The following is a 20,140-nucleotide window of genomic DNA, read 5'->3' as shown; positions in this document are numbered from 1 at the left end:
CTTTCTTTCCATGCTTTTACTATTTCTATGTTCCTACTAGACCCCATCTATCACCCAGGGGAGGTCACCTCAGCCAGCACACACAAGTCCAAACCTTTCAGCAGACATAGCAGAGCGACAACAAATAAGAACACAGGTCAACCACAGAATGCGAGGGTAGCGCACCTAGTACAAGCCAAAAGAGACAGCGAAAACAAGACTCCACCATGACCACACCAGCACAAAGTAATCTGTGCACAGACCTTAAGGTAGTATCCCTCAACGTGAAAGGCCTAAACCACCCTGTAAAGCGCAGGAAAACTCTAGAGTACTTAGCGAAACTAAAAGGAGATGTGTACGTCCTTCAGGAAACTAGACTCTCGCAAGAGGATGCAAATCGCCTCAAAGCTTGGTGGATAGGTGAAGTCTTCTGTTCACCAGCCAAAACGGAAGAAACAACGGGTAATCACCATAGTAAGCAAAAGAGCCAACCTAACCCTAGAGAGCAGCCACGTAGATAACCAAGGGAGGCTACTTGTCACGAGCCTGAAGAGAGGGGAGGAGGCCATACACGTGGCCAACGTATACGGGCCAAATGCGGACGACAAAGATTTCTGGCAGACTGTAGAATCCAGACTAGCAGATCTCCTACAAGGGGACCTTCTCCTGCTAGCAGGAGACATGAACCAGGTCCTAGACCAGCCCACGGACAGACACCCATACAGACCGAGTCATGACTCCCAGAACCTAAACATCCTCAAGAACATTTGCACCAAGCTCCAACTCAGGGATCCGTGGAGGCTACAACACCCAGAAGCAAGGGAATACACTTTCTACTCACACCCACACAACTCATACAGTAGAATTGACTACATCTTAATGTCAGCCACGCACACCCACCTGATTGACCAAACAGACATAGCCCCAATCACTATCTTAGACCACGCACATATATTCCTCTCCATAAGTGGTAGACACAACGACACACCGAGTCGAAGATGGAGACTCAACAGCGACATCCTGCAACACCCGGGCAACATAACAGAAATTGAGGGGGCCATAAAGGATTACCTAGAACTCAACGACAACACCGAGGTGGACAAAGGCATCATTTGGGACGCCCTAAAAGCCACAGTACGAGGCAAGCTATTAAACATCAAAGCCAGGATGAACAAAGGGAGAAACAACAAAATTGCCGAACTAGAAGAACAGGTCAGCGACTTAGAAAAAGGGCACTGCGCAAACCTTACAGACAAAAACACACTAACTACCCTGACAAAGAAAAAATATGAGCTCAATAAGATATTAAGTGAAAGAGCAGGCACGTGGATAAATAACTACAAATCCATAAATCTCTGCTCCGCCAACAAAGCAGGGAAAGCGTTAGCGTCATACCTGAAAGCAAAACAGAGACAACATTCAATTGCGGCGGTAACTGATAAGGCAAACAAATCACAAACAACCAACAAAGGGATCCTAGAAGTTTTCAAACAGTTCTACCAAGAGCTGTACAGTGCAGACAAGAACCTAGCTGTCGACGGTGGGGCAGAACTACTTAGCAAGATCGCACTACCGACACTGACAGAGCAACAGAAGGAAACACTAGAAAGTGATATCTCAGAGGCAGAGATAGACACAGCAATAACAGAACTCAAAGCAAACAAAGCACCGGGGCCCGATGGATACACGGCGGCGTTCTACAAGAAATTCCTGGGAAAGCTAAAACCCACCATGGATGCAGTCTTCACCTGCTGCATCCGCAAAGGATGAATGACAGACTCCATGGCCAAAGCCAGCATTATCGTTATCCCCAAAGAGGGCAGAGACCCCCAATACCCGCAGAGCTATCGCCCAATATCGCTCATCAACGTAGACTGCAAAATGTACGCAAAAATCTTAGCAAACAGACTAAACGGGGCCCTACCACACCTCATTCACAACTCACAAGTAGGCTACCTCAAAAACAGACTATCCCAGGACAATACCAAACTCCTCTGCCACCTCATTAACCAAACAACACATAGCACGGACCAGGCGGTAATGATAGCTCTAGATGCGGAGAAAGCCTTCGACAGAGTCTCCTGGCCATTCCTCAACCTGTGCACGGAGTAATTTGGCCTAGGAACCAAATACAGGGGCATGGTCATGGCACTGTATAATAGTCCTAGAGCCAGTGTTGTCGTGAACGGGGGCTCATCGGAACTACTAACACTGGAGAGAGGGACGAGGCAAGGTTGCCCACTGTCCCTGGCCCTGTTCCTGCTGGCGTTAGAACCACTGCTGATAAGGGATAACCCGGCCATTACAGGTGTCTAAATCAAAGACAAGACGGTGAAACTCGCAGCGTATGCAGATGATGTGCTAATCACGACAAAAGAACCATCCACCTCTATTGCTGCACTGATGCAAACCATAGAAGAATACGCAAGGGCCTCAGGTTACAAACTAAACAGGGACAAATCAGAGTGCAAACTCATGAATGTTCACACAACAAAAGCGGTACTTGGCAACTCGGGCCTAACATGGCAAACAAAACCCCTGAAATACCTGGGACTCCTCTTCGGCAAAGACCTCAGAACTACCCTAGACCATAATGAGGAAGGCACCCTGAAGAAGGTAAAGGAGAGACTAGACCTGTGGTCCCCCAAATACATAAGCTGGTGGGATAGAGTGGAAACAATTAAGATGATGGTGACACCAATCACCATCCACACACTAAGCATGCTGCCTCTGACAACAACAGAAGACTTCCACAAAAAACTCGACAAACTGATAAACAGATTCATATGGAAAGACAAGAAACTCAGGATTAGTCTACAGAAACTGAGACTCAACAAAGACCTGGGTGGACTAAACATCATGAATTTCAAAACGTTCCAAACCGCCTGCCTAGCTAAACAAGGAATCTTCTGGATTACAAACACACAAGACTACGAACCTGTGTGGCTAGAACTTGAAACGAACATTCTAGACTGGCTGAATCCCATTGCTATGCTCACAGCGAACAAAAAGCCCTGCGATGCAAAACCCCATCATCAAACACACTAAGACAGCCCTACTAAGAGTGGACAAGCAGATGGGACAACGTATCAGTGGCACCAAATGGGAATCAATCTGGTTTAATACAAGAATACAATACAAAGGGAAAATGATGAATAACGAAGCCTGGATCAAGAGAGGAGTCACCACCCCATCACAACTGGAAAAAAACAACACCCCACTTACCTTCCACACCCTCAAACAGGCACACAACCTACCGGACATAGAACTCTACACTTTCCTTAAAATCAAAACAGCCATAACTAAGGCAAACCTAAACAAGGAAACACCTACTATCAAACAATACATGAACAACCTCAATATGATAGGTCACCAGACATCGCAGATCTACAAACTCTTGAGTCCCAAAACATCAAAACTAAACGCAAAAGCAACAAACTTTTGGGATACACTGTACAACAGACACTTTAGTGAGGATGAAAAGGGTCGATTAAGGAAGTCAGCCACATCTAACAAAATTACGCCACAACTCGCACAGACAAAATACTGGCTCCTACATAAGGCCTTCTGGACTCAAGCCAGACTATCAGAAGTAGGCATAAGGGATAGCGACACCTGCTGGAATTGCCACAAGAAGAAAGGGGACCTAGAACACCTCATCTTCGAATGACCTAAAGTGAGAACCTTCTGGAGGAAAGTGAGTGACTTCATCAACACTGTCATAGGGAAAAACATACAACCAGGGTTCATTGGTCTAGCCACAGCATTCATGGCGCCAGACGTAGAAAGTAAGGAAGCCAGAGACTTAACTGACCTCCTACTTACCACAGCAGTCAAAACCATATTAGCGAACTGGAAAAACACAGCCAAAGCAACATTCAAGGGCTGGGTTAACTGGGTCACTTTCCTCAGAGGAGCAGACAACATCACTGGGAAACTCTCAACCAGCCACAAGGCCAAGAACGAGATGTGGGCGGCGCTCGACGCGCATCTGGGGTCACACAAACCCCCGTGAACGAATTTCCCATCAACGCCTACCGCCAGCACGCAGCTAGAGCAAAGAGGGCAATAGTATTGATGGACTCCCCCCCCCCTCCTTTCTCTTCCTCCTTTCTTCTCCTTTCACTCTTGCCGCGGGTCTCACGGAATTTACAGTGAAAACCAGCCTATGCAGAGAATGCAAGTAGACCTTATGTAACCAAGAACGCACCAAGAACCCCCCCCCCTGCATCACTACTGTACTGTATTGACATTTTCTCCCCAAAAAACTTTTGAAATAAAAAAAAATCCTTTGACTATACACACACAAGCACACATATGTTTTTCAAATATTTGCTTATCAAAACAATTAGCGTATAATGCCTTCACAAATAATAAACCAAACACCATAATAAAAACAATAATCACAGATAATCAGCAACCAAATTGCACTTTTAAGATCGCCTTTAAAAATTGCATAATAGCAATAATTATATGTATGTATGGTAGTTGGGTTAACAAACAAATTCCAATATTTATAGTCCTCCATAACATTATTTCAAAATAGGACATAGAATAGCTTTCCATTGAGAAATACATAAACAGTAATCTATTAAAGCGCACAGAAGTTTTACAGACAAATTATAAAGGCATCTTCTATTATGAATTAAATGTTTGTGCATCACGCTGTGAATCTTTTAAGCAGGGCTAACCGGCATTCTTACTAGGCAGCAGATTTCTACGTGTATATCCCGAGATTTTCCCTGAACTCAAATTAGCTCAAATCGGAGTGACAGAGCTTTTTACCTAACAAACAACCTATGCCCAAATCTCTACTATGCTCCTCAGCAACTGTTTTATTCTCCATCAAGATAAGACTAGCCCTCAATTGGAATATTCAAGGCATGTAGTTATTTCTGAACCGCTAAGAGTTAATCCATTTTGTAATACTCAACAGCACATGCAGACCAGTTTCTTACTAGTTTTGAATGTATAACCCTCAAACAAGGTGGTAACCTCCTTATTTCTTACATAAAAGCATATAACCATAAATTGTTGCTACAGCTTTGGTAGCCACATCAGTAAAATGCGATTCCCATGACATTTTTGGAAACGATCATGGCCTACATTTTTAGATGTGGTTTTTATTTGCTAACCATCAGGAATAATTTCGGACTTTCCTAGTGAAAATCATAGTCTTTGTTTTTCAATATTAAATATTACCTTCTTTTCTCGCCAGTACTCTTCTAGGGCTTTTACTTTCCATCATAGGACTACTCGACAGCAGTCAGTAATGAATAGATCATGCCTTTTTTTAATTTTAGGGAAAAATGTTTTAAATAAGCATTCTAGATGTCAGCTACGCATAAATCAGAGAGTGCTGGTGCTAAGACACACCCATATTGTTAATGTGTACTCTAACACTATAGGCCCGATTACGATGTTGGATGGACCGCCACTGACAGGTGGTCTGGGGCATGTTCCGACCGCTGGATTACGATTAAGGCTTCCAGTTTCCAGTTTTACTGATTGTTACAGATAAATACAGACAGAAAACAATCTGTTTCCTGTCAGTATTTATTTAAAATAGCAGAAAAATACTGGAAATTGTGCTTCATGTGTGTGACTTTCCATGCTGTCCTTCATGAATTCTAAGCTATCATCTGAGCAGATAGGCAGCATGGGGGAGTTAAAAAACAGGATGACATTTCCTTAAATTCAGACACACGTTAACATATATTTGTATATTGTGCTTATATTTACATGTAGGGTAGTGTTTTGACATATTGGCTGCTGAATTTGCTAAATGCAACGGGCATCAAAGTATGAGTGAATATTCATCAGTTAAATAAATGTGGAAATATACCATGTTACCACTCTATTTATTCTTAAAACACAAAATAAATATGGCTAAATACCAATAAAATGGCCTAACAATAAATATGGATAAATGCAGACGAAAATGTAAAAAAAAAATACCATAAAACCAGGAGCCCTAATTACGATGCAGGTGGTAGGAGTGTATCGGGCGGGGGAAAGACTACTGCCTCCAACAGGCTCAAGGAGCCCATCAGGGTCTCAGTCAGATTCGTAATCCCTACAATGGGGGCGGTGCATGCTGAGGCATCGCCGTAGGGATTATACTATCAGTTTCACACAGCCTTTTCATTGCGGTCCGACCGCCATGACAAGGCTGTCGGAAAGTGACTTTGAGGGCTCATGGCAGGGCCCCATGACACGTGGGCCTCCACTATGGGGCCAGGCGGCCACATGTGGGGCTCCCCCAAACATCCATGCACCTTGTGCCAGGCACTTGTTGCCTGTCACAAGGTGCATAGATGTTTGTGAACCTAACTTTTACTATTGTGGCTTGAGATGTGCCCCTTTTCCGGCAAGCAGGACAATCCACAATAGTAAATAGTATGTTTCCAACCGCTGTGCTGTGCTGGCGGTCGCATTGTAATTCAGTGGATGAGCCCTCCAACTCCTTGTCAGGTGGTACCATTCCCGCCATGATGTCGGTTGGTTGCTCGTCCGACCGGCATCGTAATGAGGGCCTATATGGGGCATCAGCTGACCATTTATGTCACATTACATTAATGATCACAGGTATTAGCAATCAACCAAATTGAACAGAGTCCGAAAGTCCTAGAAGCAACAGTCCATTGAAACAGTCAACTTCTATGTGCCATTGTGAAGTTATCCATAGGGGGAAACAAATTCAAGCAATGCTCTTAGATTGAGTGATTAATTCTAATCTCCCCGGGGACTACATTGATCTCTTTTACTCAGTGGTTTAGGGGGGCCTTAATATATAGGTTTTTGCTATTGTATCTAATAATGAGATCAATCTATAATTACCTGAGACATCTTTGCTCCCAGTCGTGTGTATAGGTTTCAGGATTGCACCTTTCCAGAAACTGGGAACACAACCTCACTCTGTAATCCATTTAAAGGCAGGACTTTCAATATTTGCTCTCTATACTAGATCCAGGCAGATAATTGCTGCATGTATATTGTCTGTGTCACAACCCCCTCCTGGGTCCTCTTTTCACAACCCCCTCTTGCGTCCTTTGCGTGGTTGTCTAGTGCACTAGCTTCATGTGGCTTTAGCCTATGGAACCCTATGTATGCTATGATATTCTTGCCTGATCCTTCCCCAGCATCCTCATGATCCACGTTCCCATCACCATCCCTGTGACTGATGCTTCTCCAGGATCCCTCATAACTGTTTTCCTCAACACATTCCTCCCCAGCATCCCTCATGGGTAGTATTCCCCGAGTTCCCTCATGACTGATGAACCCCTTGCATCCATCATGGCTAGTGTTCCCCCAGCGCGCTCATGCCTGATGCTTTCGGAGCACCCGAAATTTCCATAATACTTGAACTCCTGCAAGCGTTTCCCACTTCCTGTAAACCAATGGGTTAATTACTCTTGCTGTTTGGTGTAGTTTTCTATTTAGTCCTGAACGCTATTCCCAGAATCCTTTGAGCCGTTGGTAAGACTTGCTCGTCCTGTTACTGGGGCCTTGGTGTAGTTTTACACTATTGAGCAAAAACAATGCTTTCATTTTGTGTTATTTGGTTCCGATCAACAAGTTGCACCTGCTCATTCTGTACTAACACGTGCTTTCCCAAAGGTTCGAGAACCTTCCAGATACCATGTGCCCCAAGTTCGACACCTGATCTAGCTACATACATGGAGCATTTGAGATGGTACATACACACTACCCAAAACTAGAATCGTGGCTTGGCCCTGCTCCCTGCAGAACACGCTTCACCCTTCCCACTCACCTGAAGAATCCTGCTGGAACAAAAAGGTGCTCCAGTCTCCTTCAAGTCCATCCAAACCGGTGGTTTCTATGGCACCACTCCCTCAACGTCAATCTTGACTATGTCCTTAGAATGTTAATATTTCATAGCAGTCTCAGGCTAGCTGAGACTGCCTAATAATATTATGACAGTCTTCCTCCTCGCTCCCTTCTGCACAGTAACTCTGGACGCCCCACATCTCCCTGAGTCAAGGCTTTGAGATTGTCTTGTAATTTAGGACAAGTTGAAGAACTAGGCTAAGTACTTCATAACAGGTTAGTGCACACTAAACCTTCTACAGTATTAAAGAGAGCCAAGTATCCCGTCTTCAAAGTCTATAGACTTTTCCTCTCTGTGAAGTACTGCAACATTCTTATATGTTCATACTCCCGACACCCCCTACAATCTTGATGCCAGAACTGTAACCACTCACTGATTTAAGACTTTAGTCCTGTGTTACTCTGATGAACAGTAGTGCCAAGAGAAAGCACTTCAGAGTCTTTGATATATGCATCAACATTGTACCCCACCCTGTGTTCTCAGTGTATCCCTAGGAGTGCAAGCCACTCCAACCTTTGCTCCAAGTGTATCCTTAGGACAGCAAGTCGCTTCCACCTCTGCTTTGAGTTTATCTCTGGGAGTGCCAAAAACTCTAATCTGTATTTAAAGTTTATTTCTAGGAGTACCAATAACTTCAATCTGTATTTAAAGTTTGTTCCTAAGATTGCCACACTCCAATCTATTATTTTTTTTATTTCTGCTCTTATGTCAAGCTGCTGATGAAATCAGTAAGTTTGTGTCACTAAAGTTAATATGTGTTCATTGTATGTGAAGACTTGTTAGTGTATGGGTGGCAACTGCCTCCTCTTGTTATTTCCAGTGCTTTGCATCATCGCAAAGCCAGAGGTTCAAGTCCAATGCGCATCTACTGCACAAATGCTCCCTCTGACTCAAGAGCTCCCTCCGACTCTCCACCTCCACCACGAATGACCACCACTCCACCACAAAACACCTTAATTTCCAGATCCAGACTAGCCATAGAACCATCCTTTGCGGCACCCTCACTTACAGACCCCCCGGAACCTGCGCATCGTTCACCACGACCATCACCGACTTCATCGCACCCCACGCCATCGCCTCCATGGACTACATACTCATCAGAGAACTGAACTTCCACCTTGACAACGCCAGCAACCCTAACTCCACCACCCTCCTGGACAACCTCCACAACATCAGCCTGAAACAGCTTGTCAGCACGCACACCCACAAGGCAGGACACACCCTTGACCAAATCTTTGCAGGAGGCAACATCGTCCATTTCAGCCACACCACGCAACCCCCCTGATCGGACCACCACTGCGTACACTTCAACATCGACAGACCCACTGCCCCCAAACCTGCACCGGACCCTCCAAGAAGGAACTGGAACAAAATCACTGAGGAACAGCTCACCACCTTGACTGATGCCAACCTCACAGCCAAAGAACTGCACAGATGGATATCCAACTGCGCAGACGAGCTCGCACCCCCAGGCAACTCCGACAGACAGTGCCCCAGGAAGGCCACCTGGTTCACCACCGACCTCCAAGAATCCAGACGCGCCTGCAGACGTCTCAAGAAGAAATGGAGAAACAGCAAAATGCCAGAAGATCGTACCACCTACCAGAACGCCATGACGGAATACCACCAAACAACTAAAAGGGTCTTGACTCGAAAAATCAGCAAGGCTGAGCCAAACTATACTTAAGAAACAATACAATTGCCAGTGCTGAGAACCTTAATTTAAATTTTCTTTAAACCTGAAATATGGTTGTCATGAATGTAACATGGACACCTGCTTTATGAATTGCAACATATAATTTTATTGCTTCAAAGATATATTCAATTTTTACCACATATTTGTTTTATGCATGGAAAAACAAACTATATACATTTATATACAGCAATGAAATGTTAATAAACACGACAAATTCAACACGCTATCCATTTCAAACACTCTTGGCCATACATTCATCCCACAGCTCATACACACACATACTAGTCCCGGTGTCAACAGTACTATACAGAAAGCATAATTGACCCTTGTTTTTTCAACACTTTATAATTCTTTATAAAGTTCAACAAAAAGGGGAAACAAAAGTATTCCTCCTGCTATTTACAAATGTAATTGTGGATCAAAAAATTTGTTTATATGTGACCCGGGACCGGGTCGGTCGACGCGTTTCAAACCCCGTCAATGCCAGGGTTCTCCTCAGGACCAATGTTAGCTAAAAAAGAGAGAAAGCATCGCTTTGGGATTCATTTCATGGACTAAGAGAATTGTGCCACCCCTATCAAACACCTTGCTCCCCTCAGCCTACCTCAATTTCTGGGTTCAAGGCTTCAAAACCGATAGTGCTATCAAAATGGTTGTCTTCCAATACACAGAAGGGGGGGCTGTAAAAAGACACATATAAACACCGTTTAGGACGCATAGCTAGCCGGGCTGAAGAGAGGTGTTACCTCGAAACCGGGCCGGTCCTCGGATGCTTGTTTCCGTTCTGGGAAGGACATGGCTTTTGTAGTTCGGACTGGACTGTTCCCATGGGGCACAGGGTCAGCGCTGATTTGCATATCGCCATTGTCTAACCCAGGGTGGTGTGGAGTGGAAAAACGATGGATTTGGGCCCAGATCTTTGGACTGGGGTGAATGTGTGACATTGATCCACATTCTGTCCATCATTGTTGTGTTTGCAGTTACCGCTCTAAGTGTACTGGGGATGCTCAGACGTGAGTCCCAGTTACTCCACACCACTGGAATCAAGCTAGCTGGGCTGAAGAGAGGTGTTACCTCGAAACCGGGCCGGTCCTCGGATGCTCGTTTCCGTTCTGGGAAGGACATGGCTTTTGTAGTTCGGACTGGACTGTTCCCATGGGGCACAGGGTCAGCGCTGATTTGCATATCGCCATTGTCTAACCCAGGGTGGTGTGGAGTGGAAAAACGATGGATTTGGGCCCAGATCTTTGGACTGGGGTGAATGTGTGACATTGATCCACATTCTGTCCATCATTGTTGTGTTTGCAGTTACCGCTCTAAGTGTACTGGGGATGCTCAGACGTGAGTCCCAGTTACTCCACACCACTGGAATCAAGCTAGCCGGGCTGAAGAGAGGTGTTACCTCGAAACCGGGCCGGTCCTCGGATGCTTGTTTCCGTTCTGGGAAGGACATGGCTTTTGTAGTTCGGACTGGACTGTTCCCATGGGGCACAGGGTCAGCGCTGATTTGCATATCGCCATTGTCTAACCCAGGGTGGTGTGGAGTGGAAAAACGATGGATTTGGGCCCAGATCTTTGGACTGGGGTGAATGTGTGACATTGATCCACATTCTGTCCATCATTGTTGTGTTTGCAGTTACCGCTCTAAGTGTACTGGGGATGCTCAGACGTGAGTCCCAGTTACTCCACACCACTGGAATCAAGCTAGCCGGGCTGAAGAGAGGTGTTACCTCGAAACCGGGCCGGTCCTCGGATGCTCGTTTCCGTTCTGGGAAGGACATGGCTTTTGTAGTTCGGACTGGACTGTTCCCATGGGGCACAGGGTCAGCGCTGATTTGCATATCGCCATTGTCTAACCCAGGGTGGTGTGGAGTGGAAAAACGATGGATTTGGGCCCAGATCTTTGGACTGGGGTGAATGTGTGACATTGATCCACATTCTGTCCATCATTGTTGTGTTTGCAGTTACCGCTCTAAGTGTACTGGGGATGCTCAGACGTGAGTCCCAGTTACTCCACACCACTGGAATCAAGCTAGCCGGGCTGAAGAGAGGTGTTACCTAGAAACCGGGCCGGTCCTCGGATGCTTGTTTCCGTTCTGGGAAGGACATGGCTTTTGTAGTTCGGACTGGACTGTTCCCATGGGGCACAGGGTCAGCGCTGATTTGCATATCGCCATTGTCTAACCCAGGGTGGTGTGGAGTGGAAAAACGATGGATTTGGGCCCAGATCTTTGGACTGGGGTGAATGTGTGACATTGATCCACATTCTGTCCATCATTGTTGTGTTTGCAGTTACCGCTCTAAGTGTACTGGGGATGCTCAGACGTGAGTCCCAGTTACTCCACACCACTGGAATCAAGCTAGCCGGGCTGAAGAGAGGTGTTACCTCGAAACCGGGCCGGTCCTCGGATGCTTGTTTCCGTTCTGGGAAGGACATGGCTTTTGTAGTTCGGACTGGACTGTTCCCATGGGGCACAGGGTCAGCGCTGATTTGCATATCGCCATTGTCTAACCCAGGGTGGTGTGGAGTGGAAAAACGATGGATTTGGGCCCAGATCTTTGGACTGGGGTGAATGTGTGACATTGATCCACATTCTGTCCATCATTGTTGTGTTTGCAGTTACCGCTCTAAGTGTACTGGGGATGCTCAGACGTGAGTCCCAGTTACTCCACACCACTGGAATAAAGCTAGCCGGGCTGAAGAGAGGTGTTACCTCGAAACCGGGCCGGTCCTCGGATGCTTGTTTCCGTTCTGGGAAGGACATGGCTTTTGTAGTTCGGACTGGACTGTTCCCATGGGGCACAGGGTCAGCGCTGATTTGCATATCGCCATTGTCTAACCCAGGGTGGTGTGGAGTGGAAAAACGATGGATTTGGGCCCAGATCTTTGGACTGGGGTGAATGTGTGACATTGATCCACATTCTGTCCATCATTGTTGTGTTTGCAGTTACCGCTCTAAGTGTACTGGGGATGCTCAGACGTGAGTCCCAGTTACTCCACACCACTGGAATCAAGCTAGCCGGGCTGAAGAGAGGTGTTACCTCGAAACCGGGCCGGTCCTCGGATGCTTGTTTCCGTTCTGGGAAGGACATGGCTTTTGTAGTTCGGACTGGACTGTTCCCATGGGGCACAGGGTCAGCGCTGATTTGCATATCGCCATTGTCTAACCCAGGGTGGTGTGGAGTGGAAAAACAATGGATTTGGGCCCAGATCTTTGGACTGGGGTGAATGTGTGACATTGATCCACATTCTGTCCATCATTGTTGTGTTTGCAGTTACCGCTCTAAGTGTACTGGGGATGCTCAGACGTGAGTCCCAGTTACTCCACACCACTGGAATCAAGCTAGCCGGGCTGAAGAGAGGTGTTACCTCGAAACCGGGCCGGTCCTCGGATGCTTGTTTCCGTTCTGGGAAGGACATGGCTTTTGTAGTTCGGACTGGACTGTTCCCATGGGGCACAGGGTCAGCGCTGATTTGCATATCGCCATTGTCTAACCCAGGGTGGTGTGGAGTGGAAAAACGATGGATTTGGGCCCAGATCTTTGGACTGGGGTGAATGTGTGACATTGATCCACATTCTGGCCATCATTGTTGTGTTTGCAGTTACCGCTCTAAGTGTACTGGGGATGCTCAGACGTGAGTCCCAGTTACTCCACACCACTGGAATCAAGCTAGCCGGGCTGAAGAGAGGTGTTACCTCGAAACCGGGCCGGTCCTCGGATGCTTGTTTCCGTTCTGGGAAGGACATGGCTTTTGTAGTTCGGACTGGACTGTTCCCATGGGGCACAGGGTCAGCGCTGATTTGCATATCGCCATTGTCTAACCCAGGGTGGTGTGGAGTGGAAAAACGATGGATTTGGGCCCAGATCTTTGGACTGGGGTGAATGTGTGACATCGATCCACATTCTGTCCATCATTGTTGTGTTTGCAGTTACCGCTCTAAGTGTACTGGGGATGCTCAGACGTGAGTCCCAGTTACTCCACACCACTGGAATCAAGCTAGCCGGGCTGAAGAGAGGTGTTACCTCGAAACCGGGCCGGTCCTCGGATGCTTGTTTCCGTTCTGGGAAGGACATGGCTTTTGTAGTTCGGACTGGACTGTTCCCATGGGGCACAGGGTCAGCGCTGATTTGCATATCGCCATTGTCTAACCCAGGGTGGTGTGGAGTGGAAAAACGATGGATTTGGGCCCAGATCTTTGGACTGGGGTGAATGTGTGACATTGATCCACATTCTGTCCATCATTGTTGTGTTTGCAGTGGGATGAATTTATGGCCAAGAGTGTTTGAAATGGATAGCGTGTTGAATTTGTCGTGTTTATTAACATTTCATTGCTGTATATAAATGTATATAGTTTGTTTTTCCATGAATAAAACAAATATGTGGTAAAAATTGAATATATCTTTGAAGCAATAAAATTATATGTTGCAATTCATAAAGCAGGTTTCCATGTTACATTCATGACAACCATATTTCAGGTTTAAAGAAAATTGAAATTAAGGTTCTCAGCACTGGCAATTGTATTGTTTCTTAAGGAATACCACCAAAGCATCAGATCCAGCAAAAGGACCTTCATGCAAAACAAGATCCTCGCCAACTGCAGCAACTCCAAGAAACTCAAGCATCATCCAGGGATTCACCAAACCCCCCAGCGAAACCACAGACATCATCCCAAGCTCGGAACCTACTTCCATCCGAAAATCAAGGGCCTCTACGACCATTTCAATGACCAGACACCCGCCTCCGCAACCACCTCCCTCCCCAGCAATGCCAGGCAGCCCACCGTCACCTCCTGGACCCCAGTCACCACCGAAGACACCACCTGGACCATGAAAGCCATCCACTTAGGGGCCCCCACAGACCCATGCCTGTCGCACATCTACCACAGAGCCGCCACCGCCCTCACTCCAGAACTACAACACACCATCAACACCTCCTTCGAGACCGGAAACTTTCCCAATGACTGTAAACGCACAGAAGTCAGACTCCTGCTCAAGAAGCCCTCAGCAGACCCACAGACCTCAAGAATGACCGACCCATCTCCCTCTTCCCCTTCACGGCCAAAGTCACAGAGAAGATCATCAGTGCTCAGCTAACAACATTCATCGAAGAAAACTCCATCCTCGACCCCTCCCAATCCGGATTCCGCAGCAACCACAGCACCGAGACCACTCTACTTGCCGCGACAGACGACATCCGCACCCTCCTCGACCAAGGACAGATCGCTGCCCTGATCCTACTTGACCTTTCTGCAGTGTTCGACACCGTCTCCCACTGCACACTCAACGCCACACTCCATGATGCCGGCATTCAGGGAACCGCTCTCGACTGTATCTGCTCCTTCCTCACCGGCAGAACCCAAAGGATCAGACTGCCAACCTTCCTCTCCAAACCCACAGAAATAAACTGCGGAGTACCCCAAAGATCATCGCTCAGCCCCACGCTCTTCAACAACTACATGGGCCCCCCTCACCGCCAACATCAGACAGCATAGTATCCTGCGCCGACGACACCCAGCTCATCCTCTCCCTCACCAAGGACCACGCAATCCACCAGACTCAACTTCCAGGAAGGAAAGAAAGCGTTGTATCCTGGATGAGCAGCAGCTGCCTGAAGCTCAACTCGGAGAAGACAGAGGATCTCGTCCTCGGACCCTCCCCCTCTGCATGGGACAACACCTGGTGGCACACCGCCCTCGCCAGCCCTCCCACCCCTACAGACCACGCCTGAAACCTCGGGATCATACTCGACTCCTCCCTATCAATGACTCGAAGTGTCAACACCGTCACCTCCAGCTGCTTCAATACCCTCTGCATCCTCTGAAGGACCTTCAAATGCATCCACCCGAATCAAGGAAGACTGTCACCGACGCACTCATAACCAGCAGAATGGACTACGGAAACACCCTCTATGCCGGGATCAACAAGACCCTGCTCCACAAACGCTGGACCATACAGAACACCGCATCCAGACTTGTCCTAGGCAGCCCTCGGCACGAACACATCACCCAACAACTGCGTAGCCTCCACTGGCTCCCCATCCAGAAGAGAGTCACTTTCAAGATACTCACCCACGCCTACAAATGCCTCCACAACACCAAACCCAATACCTCAACGAGAAAATCTCCTTCCATGTACCCAAGAGAAACCTCTGATCTGCTGACCTCGCCCTTCCCGAAACCATGCGCATCCGCATAGCCAGAACAGGTGGAAGAGCCTTCTCCTATATCACAGCCAAGACCTGAATGAGCTCCCGATTGACATCTGATGCGCCCCCTCCCTGAACATCTTCAGGAAGACACTCAGGACCTGGCTCTTCGACTGAGCAGAGCTACTTTTCCCCGCACCCCCCCAGCGCCTTAAGACCCTCACCGGTGAGTAGCGCGCTTACAATTCCCACTCCTGTTACGCAGTGTTGCACAGCCACTGAGCAGATTTGGTACCCCAAGTCTCTTTTTTCTCAACCCCCGTCCCCCAGTAGAACAGTGTGAGTTCTATGATTTTGGTTCCTTGGCTTGCATTGTCTTCGGGTGGGATAGGAGGTCCAGCATCTGCTCTAGTGTCGTCTTCACGGTTGGGACCAGGTGAGTGCATGACAGTCTGGGCCACTTGCCCTTGGGTTATTAGTTCCTGTTATGATGTTGCTTACCACCTCTTCTTGAATCAATTTTAGTAATCTTCATCATTTACAGTAGCATTCTAATTCCATACAGAGTCGACCTAAAATTAGATCAGGGCGCTTCAGGTACAGCATATTCAGTTGCTTTAGGAGTAGCTCTTAAATCCTCATTCACAAAAAGTCAAAACAGTCTTGAGTCGGTCTTTTGAATGGCTGCTATCTTTTTATGCCAATTAAAATATTGTATTTGCTTTTTTATTAAGCCTTAGTGCTGTTAGGAGCACTCCTTATTCACTTCTTATCGCCCCCTTCAGTACTCAGCTGCTTATAGTGTTGATTTGCTTTTGCCATTTTTCTCAGAATCTCTATAAATACGATTAGCTGGGTGAGACATAGTTTTAATAATACAATTTACTACCATGAACTTCATAACACTAAAACACAGCAATCTGCTTTCTCAGCTCTATGAATCTTCACAGTTTCCAACTGGACATTAGAGAGCATAACCTGAGCCTTCTTCAACAGGCGTATTCTTAATCTATGAGGATACTTGATTTCCAAAACTCTATGGGCCTGTTTACAATCTTGGCGGATGGGTTATTCTGACACAACGGTAACGGCAGATCAAACTTTGCGAACAGCAATACTATGGGGCATATTTACAAGGGCTTTATCTCTGCTTTTTTGGCTTACACAGCCAAAAAAGCGGAGATAAAACCAGCTCCCTATTTACAAGAGGGTGCTGACATACATAATCGCATGTTAGCACCCTTTTTCACAACGCCTCCCTTTTCATCTCTAATGAGATGCAAAGTGGGCGTCACTGGGCGTTCCCCTGATGGACTACCTTGAAAATATTGCTGATGTTTACATCGCGATATTTACAAGGCAGCCCAAATGATTTTAGCACGTGTAAGATTTTGGTTATTAATAATATATTATTATTATATATATTTATTATATATATAAATATATATAATAATAGAAATAATCTAACGTCTGCTAAAATCCTGACTTAGCCATCCCTAACATGGGGGTGGGTTATGCTGATACAACCCTTTGGGTCGTATCAACAAGGTTATCGCCGTTTTACAGGGAACATCGCTGGAAAACCAGCGATGTTCCCTGCAAAAGGGCGATAACCTCACCATCTCTGGAATTTTTATCGCCCTGGAGTAACGCATTGTTGTTAATAACGCGCGACCAGGGCGATACATTCCAGAGATAGCCTCCGCTAATATAATTATCGCTAAGCACGGCCATAATTAGTATCGCTGGCCGTGGTTAATAAGCCCCTATGTGCGTAGCCCATGATGAAAAAGTATAATCTCAGTTTTAACAGTGTTTAGTTTTAGATTAAAATCTCCAGCGAGTATTACTACAACATCGGAATAATTTTCATTTGACAGCTGGAAAGCTTCCTGCAAGGTGGCCATGTTACGATCTGTACCAACGAAGCTTGATTGTCTATACGTTTTGATCAGAAAGTGTTGGCTACCGTCAGAGAACTTAGAATAACAAAGTACTAACCACATATGGTTGCCACAGTTTAGTTGATTTGATGTAAGAGTTTGAAATAAGCTCTAACAAACCACCATAGACCGCCCACCATTAAAGGTTTTTGCGTGTTTATGAAATGTTATACAATTATCCGTTTCAGGGCTTTCCCTTAGCCAGGTCTCCTAATACTGCATACACCTGGAATAGATTTGGAAGCACCTCTGTATTTTTCGGAGGTTTGTAGCCATGAAAGTTCTACACAGGGAGAACCATGGCATTGAGAGGCCTATTTACCTATGAATAATCAGGAAACCGGGATAGTCTCTCCCCTAGACGTTGGCTTTGTGGTGTAGATGGTCGTTTGCTGCACTAAAGCTAATCTGTTTCAAGTCACTAGGCCTTGTCGCTTTCAAGGTCGCGACAGCCCCAAATATTTGCAGAGGTCATCCTCTACGCAGTAAACACAGTTTGTTTTGTTTCTTGCTCCTATCTTTGTTCTGATGAAAATTATATTTTATTCAGTGAATTTGCAGCAGTTTGAACAATATGCTGCCTCTCATGGGAGAAAGGCTTCGATTTATTGTGGTTTTTCTGTCTCCTCCCTCCGTTTCCCCAATTTTCTTACACACTGATCCGCGTTTTCCAGATTTACTTCATTTCCATATCCCCACAGCTAAACCTTATTCCAAAGCCTGCGGTAAGTTAATTTGTTTATGCATTTGGTTTTCACCTTGTGCTTTTTAGTTCTCTGCTGTCAGGACAGACTGTTTTATTCTTTCCCCCAATATTCTCTTTTCTTTCTGCTGCTCCCTTACATTTTGCTGGTTCATAGCAGTGGGCTTGTGGGAGTCTCTTTTTTTGTTGAGATTTGCACCTATTTCCGTGAAAAGCTTCTTGCACCAGGGCTAACTATCTTACATTTCAGTGCATTGTATTATCAGCCATGGGTGCCAGGAAATTAATCTGATCCCTCTATCAGAGACCTCTTAATGGTTTGAGGGGCCAGGGCAGGGTTGTTTTGCACACTTCAACTTTTTGGAACACCTTAAAATTGATTGCCCTTTTTTATATCATTCAAGCCCTAGTGATTCAAAAAATACTGAATTACAAGAAACAAAGCATAAAAAACAACTGAAAACCCAAGCTGCCTGGTGAACATCAGCCACATAGTACCAAGCAAAAGTGTGAACAAGCACTGATTAAGCCATTTGTTTTTGAGTTTGGATCTAGGATTTTTTTATTTGCAATACCAGCATTTTATGTGGAAATCACTGCTACTTCCGTTGTAGGAAAGCATGCTCAGAGCAACTTGGCCGATGTTTAACGCACTGGTGCATAATATTAAAATAAGACCTATGCACATAGTGCTTGAATTGGTGTCTTTAGCTGCTAGATGTTTGTAATCACAAATATATCCCCTTTCATAATAGTGTCCTTGATATAATGGTGAAACTCAAAGCCTTGCTCTGAAGATTTTCACGGTATACAGTCAAAATATCGAGTAAAAAATATAGAATTGCATTTATATCGAGTTAAAAATATAGAATGGACTAAATATCGAATGGACAGAATATAGACAACAAAAATTTCGAATGTAATGGACAAAATATCGAATGGACAGAATATAGATAACAAAAATATCGATTTTGAGGTAAGTTAATATCGATTTACATAAATATAGAAAGTCAAAATATCGAACTATATAATATAGATGTTAAATATATCGTTTTTTTATAATATCGAATTTTTTAAAGTGTTTTTTATGTTAGTATATGTGTGAAAAGTGTATATTTATTTTATAATTTATTTTAAGTAATGAATTTTATGGTATTTAATTTTTGCGTAATTTAATTCTGTAGCGGATTGTGGGTTTATAGGGGAATAGGGTGGAAAGTAATTTAATTATAATTGATTAAATGTTTTAATTTATTTATTGGTATTTATCTTGAATTAATTGTTAATTAATTTTTTATTGATAATTAATTTAATTATAATTGGTAATTATTTTTTATTAATTGATTAATTGATAATTATGTTAATTTTATTAATTTTTGTTTCTGTACCGGGTTGTGGGTTTATAGGGGAATATGGTGGGAAGTAATTTAATTATAATTGATTAAATGTTTTAATTTATTCATTGGTATTTATTTTAAATTAATTGTTAATTAATTTTTAATTGGTAATTAATTTAACTTATAATTAGTAATTAATATTTATTAATTGATTAATTGATACATATGTTAATTTAGTTAATTTATTTACTGTAGCGGGTTGTGGGTTTATAGGGGAATAGGTTGGGAAGTAATTTAATTGTAATTCATTAATTTTTTTAATTTATTTATTGGTATTTATTTTTAATTAATTGTTAATTATTTTTCATTTGCTAATAAATTAATTGTAAATTGGTAATTAATGTGTATTAATAGGTAATGATTTTTAATAAATCTTTTTAATTTGTATTTTTAATTGATTCATTATTATATTTTATTAAATT

Source organism: Lissotriton helveticus, chromosome 3_1, assembly GCF_964261635.1.
Source record: "Lissotriton helveticus chromosome 3_1, aLisHel1.1, whole genome shotgun sequence".
NCBI lineage: Eukaryota > Metazoa > Chordata > Amphibia > Caudata > Salamandridae > Lissotriton > Lissotriton helveticus.
This window is presented reverse-complemented; position numbering follows the sequence as displayed.